Source organism: Ipomoea triloba, chromosome 13, assembly GCF_003576645.1.
Source record: "Ipomoea triloba cultivar NCNSP0323 chromosome 13, ASM357664v1".
Classification (NCBI taxonomy): Eukaryota; Viridiplantae; Streptophyta; class Magnoliopsida; order Solanales; family Convolvulaceae; genus Ipomoea; species Ipomoea triloba.
In genome coordinates, this window is record NC_044928.1 from 6,957,593 (window position 1) to 6,965,222 (window position 7,630).

General features: G+C 34.6%; 2 long non-coding RNA genes across 9 annotated transcripts; one reads left to right on the plus strand and one right to left on the minus strand.

Moving 5' to 3' along the window:
- On the minus strand, positions 1 to 1,481 carry LOC116002043. Of its 4 annotated transcripts, none has more exons than XR_004094357.1 (5): positions 1,463 to 1,481; positions 1,048 to 1,119; positions 561 to 691; positions 101 to 210; positions 1 to 24 (listed from the first exon to the last, which is right to left on the minus strand). It is a non-coding gene; the product is annotated as an uncharacterized LOC116002043 (long non-coding RNA). The 4 variants fall into 4 exon arrangements; XR_004094359.1 differs by having other exon boundaries at positions 561 to 847; positions 1,463 to 1,477; XR_004094358.1 differs by lacking the exon at positions 1,463 to 1,481 and having other exon boundaries at positions 561 to 847; positions 1,048 to 1,182.
- Positions 1,482 to 1,878: 397 nt separating this feature from the next.
- On the plus strand, positions 1,879 to 4,158 carry LOC116002040. Of its 5 annotated transcripts, XR_004094352.1 has the most exons (4): positions 1,879 to 2,036; positions 2,160 to 2,192; positions 2,953 to 3,430; positions 3,568 to 3,708. It is a non-coding gene; the product is annotated as an uncharacterized LOC116002040 (long non-coding RNA). The 5 variants fall into 5 exon arrangements; XR_004094350.1 differs by having other exon boundaries at positions 1,879 to 2,192; XR_004094353.1 differs by having other exon boundaries at positions 1,879 to 2,192; positions 2,968 to 3,430.
- Positions 4,159 to 7,630: the final 3,472 nt, after the last annotated feature.

The following is a 7,630-nucleotide window of genomic DNA, read 5'->3' on the forward strand; positions in this document are numbered from 1 at the left end:
TGAGATGTAGGAAATCACCATCACCTGCCCAATGCTTGAGGTTATTAGCTTCAAGAATGAAGAATCTTAGTCTACAGAATTCTCCTTGAGTTGCACTCACCCAAGATACTGTTTGCAAATTCCATTTTTCCCTTCTTGGAGAGTTGGAGGATTTACCATATATAAATTGTAATGACTCCCAAATTCTAAAAGACAAATGGGCAGTACAGCCTGTGACATGAAGACAGTGATATGCATTAAATACTTGAAACAAAACCTATTCCAATCAGTAGCATATAGTAAATCATTAACTCTGTTTTATCTTCATTATTTCTATTATCTATAACTTTGCACATATGATATTAAAGTATCACAAAAAACTCACTTTTTTCAAAAGTGGAATCTTTGATTGCTAAAAAACACTAACAATATATATGTCCTCTACTCAGATTTTATTTTACTTTTTGATGTTGTTCTATGAAAAGTCAGCAATTGATTTTATTGAATATCATATTGCTAGACAAGCTCTTCCCTTGTGCCTCAAATGCAAATTAATCTTATCAAGAAAAACAATGCATTACCTTAGCCTCCATGTACTCCAAGTTGAAAAACATCAGTCCAATATAATTTCTCTGTTATAGAACCTTGCATTCTCTGATTTGTTGGCGAAAGGCATAACTGTTCTGCAACTTCTTTAAAGAATATGATTTTTCTGCAAGCAATTTCAAGAATACAATGCATTTGTCGTCTAGAGCATTTGGCATCTTAAAATAAAATGGTAAAAACAATTACTTGAAGACTAACTACAAGATTTGAAAGCCTTCTCCTCTTTGACACCAGGATCACTGTAAAATCTTGGATTTGATGCCTTATAGAATGCATGAAATGAATGTAATCAATCTCATGAAGAAGTTTTAAGAATTATACTTAGCCTTGCATATCAACATCAATTAGAAGTTTTAAGCCCACTCAAATGACTCAATCTCAACTTCTCCAATAGGAAATGAAACATAAACAAAGACCAATTTTAAGGGTTACAGTGCAGCAAATAGAAATTAAAATCATTACCTTCTCAAGCCCTTCCAAATAGTCAAGACAATTTACAAGGCAATTGTGATCAATGATAGCACTTGGAATTTTCTGCTATGTAACAAGGGGAGAAGAGCACCAAAAAAGAAATCTATGTTACAAATTGAAGATCAATTGATGACATCATGAGAACAAATTCATGTTGATGACATCATGAGGAACAAATTCAATTGTAACCTTCAATTATCTTAATAAGGTAGCAATACCATTTCATGTCATTTCATTTCTTTTGGCATGCAGATATAAATGCAGTAACATGGTGATATGTAGGTAATTTTAATAATAAGGCATTCAAACTATTATAACTTAATTAAATATACCTTGAACTCTTCAATCATGAGATTTACTTCAAAAATATTCCATTATGCTTCAGTTAAGAAATCATAAAACTCACATAGAGATTCATATTTTGGGTGCTTCTTGTCAATGTATTCATGCACTATTCTGGTTCTAAAAACCTTCCACTGCAGCCCAACAACCTTTAATATTGTTTCTCTCAATTGATGATCTTCAATGTTGAACACTTTCTAGCTGCACACAAGAAAAAAACTCACACCAATCAATAGTCAATACTTATTTTTAAACTAATCAGGTAAAAATCAATATGTAGAAGTATTGTATACCTTAACATAATCCCAAATTGTATCCTTCAATCCTTTGTCAACTTCATGCCAATCACTATATTAATATCCAAATGCAACCGAACCAAAGTGCCAATGCAAGAATTGAAGTTCTTAATAAACTGAGAGACTCTATGATACTCATCAAACTCAACACTTATTACTTCATATACCTTCCTTCTTAGTGATTAGTCTTGAGATGTTATTGCTTGGAGGAGTTCCCTTTGGGTTTAACAGAAAATTTGACCCTTTTGTCAATTAAGTTGGATCCAGTGTAACACTTCTGTGGTTGCTTTTGCGAAGCATATTCGAGACTGGCAAGTTGAAAGGGGAAACCTCATTTTTAAGGTTAGAAGTTACAACATATGATCCATTGTCAATTATTTCTTTTCTATTCCATATATCCTTTACAAACTTGTTTCTATTTCTTTTTCTGATCTCATTTTGTTTAACTGTGATCTTTGTTTCAAGCAAAGGGCTTTAGCTCCTGTAGTCATTCTTCAGGTGAGTTTTTAACCATTTTGTTTTAAGCAGCTGAATTCTCTAGACTATAGATGCATCACATTCTAGAAATAGCTTGTAGAACTTGCAAAACTAGTATTCTTCAAAATGGTTGTAGACTCTTCAGAAGAAACAAGCCTTTTCCCCCAACAAGAATTATATTAGACTGATGTTGCTTTGTATGTTCACTTAATAACTATTGAACCACATTAACTACTACTTATATTGTATTACTCAAATGAATGAAACTTTCAATTTGCCAACACGGCAACAACTCAAAGTATGAAATAAATAATGGAGAAGCTCTCAAAACTCACACCTCTTTGATGACTAAGAACACTATTTTTATGATGATGATGATGTGTTTTGCACTCTTTAACGTGTAAACAAGGTAGTGAGGAGATTTTTAAAAGGTTGATAGCAACTTGGAGTGCAAATGAAGGCACTTGTAGCGGGTACTACATTTTCCTTTTTTGTGTAGATGAATGTGCACTTGTAGAACATGGCTGGGAAGAGCTTGTGCGCTACACCTGTTCAAAATATGATACTCAATAAAAGTCAAATATCTGAATTTTTAATAGAACAAAATCAAAAAGAAAATCAAAAGTTGCCTAGAGGTTCATATATGCTAGTGTTCTTTTAGAAATAAAAAATATCAGTTTTAAAAAAGCAAGGAGTTTTGCGTGATACCTTAATATCATTCTTGCAAAGTTATAGATATAGACATAGTGAAGTGAAAGTAGAGTAAATGGTTCTTCCAAAGTCTTCTTGCTTGCAGGCACTCACTGGTTGGTTTCCATCTGATGAGAATGCATATCCCAAAGCTAGCCATGTGGGCTTTATTCTTGTCTTAGTAGAAGATGGCAAATGCTTATGAACTTGAAGTAGTGATGTTTCTATGCTGATTGATTACTTGACAATTAAGATCAAGAACCACTTTAAATCTGCACCTATCTTAGCATGTAGAAAAATTTCAAACTGGGAAGCTGGTAGTGCTCAATCTATCGGAGATGTAAGCGGAATTTCATGGTTATTTGTTCTGTCTCTGCCTATTTCATCTGGTGCCTATATGTGATGATCATACTATACATCTCTGTTGCTTATGAACTTGAAGTAGTGATGTTTCTATGCTGATTGATTACTTGACAATTAAGATCAAGAACCACTTTAAATCTGCACCTATCTTAGCATGTAGAAAAATTTCAAACTGGGAAGCTGGTAGTGCTCAATCTATCGGAGATGTAAGTGGAATTTCATGGTTATTTGTTCTGTCTCTGCCTATTTCATCTGGTGCCTATATGTGATGATCATACTATACATCTCTGTTTCTTTTCTCTACCTCTTGCAATTATTCCTGACTACTAATGTGCTTTTGCAGATTGGTATGTCAATTAAATACCGTTTTCAAAAATTTTCAATCTGGGAAGCTGCTAGTGATCAAGTATTAAAGATCTAGAGGAAAGAAGAATTGCTTCATTATTTCCTTCTAATTGAAGGATGTATTTCGTTTCAACTAAAACTTTAAATTTATATTGAGACTACACTTATTATAATCGTAAAAACTTCTTCATGAGATTGATTATGTCCATTCCAGGCATTCTGTAAGGCATTAAATCAAAGATTTTATAGCGATCCTGGTTTCAAAGAGAAGGCTTTCAAATCCTGTAGTCAGTCTTCAGGTGATTTTCTTTACCATTTTATTTTAAGCTACTGAGTGCTCTAGACTAAGATGCATCTTATTCTTGAAATTGCTTGCAGAACCTGCAAAAATTGTATTCTTCAGAGGTTGCAGGAAGTGCAGAAGAATGAAATTTTTTTTAACAGAGAATATTAGAGTGGTGTTACTTTTTATTTTAACTTCAATTCTTCACAACTATTGAACTACTAGTTATATTCTATTAATTCAAAGATTAAAGTATGGGAAGTAGTTAACGCAGAATTCTGAAGGCTAAGATTCTTGCTTACAAAATCAAACACTATTTTACTTTTATGATCTCATTTNAAGTGCAGAAGAATGAAATTTTTTTTAACAGAGAATATTAGAGTGGTGTTACTTTTTATTTTAACTTCAATTCTTCACAACTATTGAACTACTAGTTATATTCTATTAATTCAAAGATTAAAGTATGGGAAGTAGTTAACGCAGAATTCTGAAGGCTAAGATTCTTGCTTACAAAATCAAACACTATTTTACTTTTATGATCTCATTTTGTTTTCTGCATTATTTTTCACATATCCTTCAATTTTCCTTAACCTGGTTTTGTCACTGTAGTGTTGTCAAGGAGATAAATAGCTCATGTAATTACTTTCTTTGGTTAAAAGTTAATGATTCCTCATGAATGCAATAAACTTACTACGGCACCATTATGATTACTACTGCACAGTATCCAGAAGTTGGTAAGAGATCTTCATGAATGCAAGATCTATCTATTGCAAAACATTGCGAAAGAGATCTAATGTTGGTGACTGGGGCAAGCCGCCAAGCAGGTAAATTCATATATGCTAATTGAATACCTTTTTGAAAAATTTTCGAGCTAGAATGCTGCTAGTCTCAAGTATTGGAGATGTAGAGGTAAGAAGAATTGCTTCATTATTTTGTTCCGTCTCTATTAGATTGATATTGATTTGCAAGGCTAATTAAGTATAACTTTGAAAACTTATCTTATTAATTAGAATTGACTATAAATAACCTCCATCTTATGCATCCTGCACGGCTTCAAAGCAAAGATTTGACAGTTATCTTGGTTTTAAACAAAGGGTTCAACCTGAAGTCAGTCTTTAGGTGATATGTAACCATTTTACTTTTACGATTACAATATGAAATAATCTCCCAAAACTCACACCTCTTTGATTGCTAACAACTCTACTTTTATGGAGTAAAATTTGAGGGGTTAACTAACCACTTAAAAATGCTAGTGGTAAATGGTTTACTACAATGCAGTTAGAGTGGTGAGGAGTACGGGAAAAAAAGTGGCGCAATTCTATGAAATTAGTTGAAGCGAAATTGAAAAGGATTAATATTTCTGTTAGGATAAATGAACGAAATGTTCAATTTGCCAACGGCTAACATTAAGAAATAAAAAATGGAGAGGTTGTATCTCTCTAGAACCACAGCATGAAATTATCTAGTAAAACTTTCACCCTTGTTGAAATTGAGGGATTGAAAGACCTAGCGGGTGGAGAATAACAACCACCCGCCAGTTAGGCGGAAGCAAAGTATGTAAGAAACCAAAGAATAATAGAATGTATGAATATATTACAATCAAAGAGGACAATAGGGTTGTTCTCTATGCCTCTATATATACTAAACTAGATACCAAATCTACCATAATAGGAATAGAAAACCCTAATAGGAATAGGAAACGAAGTCTACCCTACTAGGAGTTACCTAATATTCAATAAAGGTTCCCTAATATTCAACACTCCCCCTCAAGCTGGAGCATAGATATCAATCATGCTACAGCTTGTTACAAATATCTCACATGAGTGTCTTAGATTTGCTGCTGAAAACTTTGCTGCTGTGATGCAATTGGATGGGCACTCCAATGGATCCTCCTGTCACCAAAGCTGACAACGTCTGTTTAGTTGACCACAAAGCCTACTCTCATTCAGCCACCAAAGGTGTCAACTCGACCACAAAGCCTACTCTCATTCGGCTACCAAAGTTGTCATCTCAACCACAAAGCCTACTCTCATTCGGCTATCAAAGCTGTCAACTTGACCACAAAGCCTACTATCTTTCGGCCATCAAAGTTGACGCTACTTCTCTTCTTTGATGAAGGAATGCCATCATCCCAATTAAACACCACAACGCACATTCAACTCACACCATAGCATGACTCTAAATATGAGACGATTCCCATGACCCAAACAACACAAACTAAACTTAAAGACCAAATTAAATTAAAGCTAACCCACAAAATAAACCAAACAAATACAATCTACTGCCCCAATCTTTCACATTAACTCAAAATAAAACCAAAAAACACAAAACCCAAAAAGCCTTCAAATATCACCAAAGAATGGCAAAACAACAATCTCAAGGGATGGTTGGAGACGCTGACCGGCGAGATTGACCGGAGTTGACTGTTGACCAGCGACCAACGAAGGATCTGAAAACATAGTCAGGAGCATCTTGTCAATACGAAACCAATGGTGGCAGCGGCGTCTTGATCGGAGATCGGAGGAGAGAGATCTGGCCGGAAAACTGAAGAGACTCCCGGCGACGGTGGCGGCGCGTGGCGGAACAACTAGGGTTTTGTCTAGGGTTTGTTTTAGGGTTTAGGCTCTGATACCATGTTGAAATTGAGGGATTGAAAGACCTGGCGGGTGGAGAATAACAACCACCCGCCAGTTAGGTGGAAGCAAAGTATGTAAGAAACCAAAGAATAATAGAATGTATGAATATATTGCAATCAAAGAGTACAATAGGGTTGTTCTCTATGCCTCTATATATACTAAACTAGATTCCAAATCTACCATAATAGGAATAGGAAACCCTAATAGGAATAGGAAACTAAGTCCACCCTACTAGGAGTTACCTAATATTCAATAAAGGTTCCCTAATATTCAACAACCCTTAAGGTTGCTAACAACTATACAATTTGTTTTTGTCATTATGATATGTCTGTTGCGTTCTTTTCAGTGTAAACAGGGTAGTGAGGAGAGTTTGAAATTTGAAAAGGTTTACCAGTATCATGGAGAATGCCTATTGTGGAAAAGTATGGGATGTAGCTAAGGAGAATTATGTAGACTAAGATTCTTGCTTGTTGAAGCTAATAAACTCGAGCATTGGGCAGGCGGTGGTGATTTTCCATGTTTCAAGTGGTTAGTCTTGAGATGTTATTGTTTGGAAAAATTCTCTTGGTGTTTAACAGAAAATTTGAACCTGCGGTCAATTAAGTTGTATTGGTGTGACCCTTCCATTGTTGCTTTTGCTAAGTATTTTCAAGACTGGCAAGTTGGAATAGGAAATGCCATTTTTGAGGTTAGCAGCTACAACGTCTGACCCATTCTCACTTATTTCTTTTCCATTCCATATGGATGCTACCTTTCTTTACAAACTTGTTACTATTTCTTTTTCTGATCTGATCTCATTTTGTTTTCTGTTTTGCACAATTTTCGTAGTTCAAAATCCCTAAATATGATGAATCACAAATAGAAGAGTCTGTACAAGACAACTTGGTAAGGCTCACAGTGAATTAACAGTTATTTAAAAATGGTATGTTTGAGGCTTCATGTGCCTTTATATCTGCATGCTAAATGAAATGAAATGGTGTTGCTACCTTGTATAGATAATTGAAGGTTACAAATGAATTGGTTCCTCATCAACTAATCGCACTGAATTGTTGTTTGGTTCTTTTCTCCCCTTGTTAGTAAATTCCAAGTGCTATCATTGATCACAATTGCCTTGTTTAAAAAACTGCAGTGGGTATTCTTTG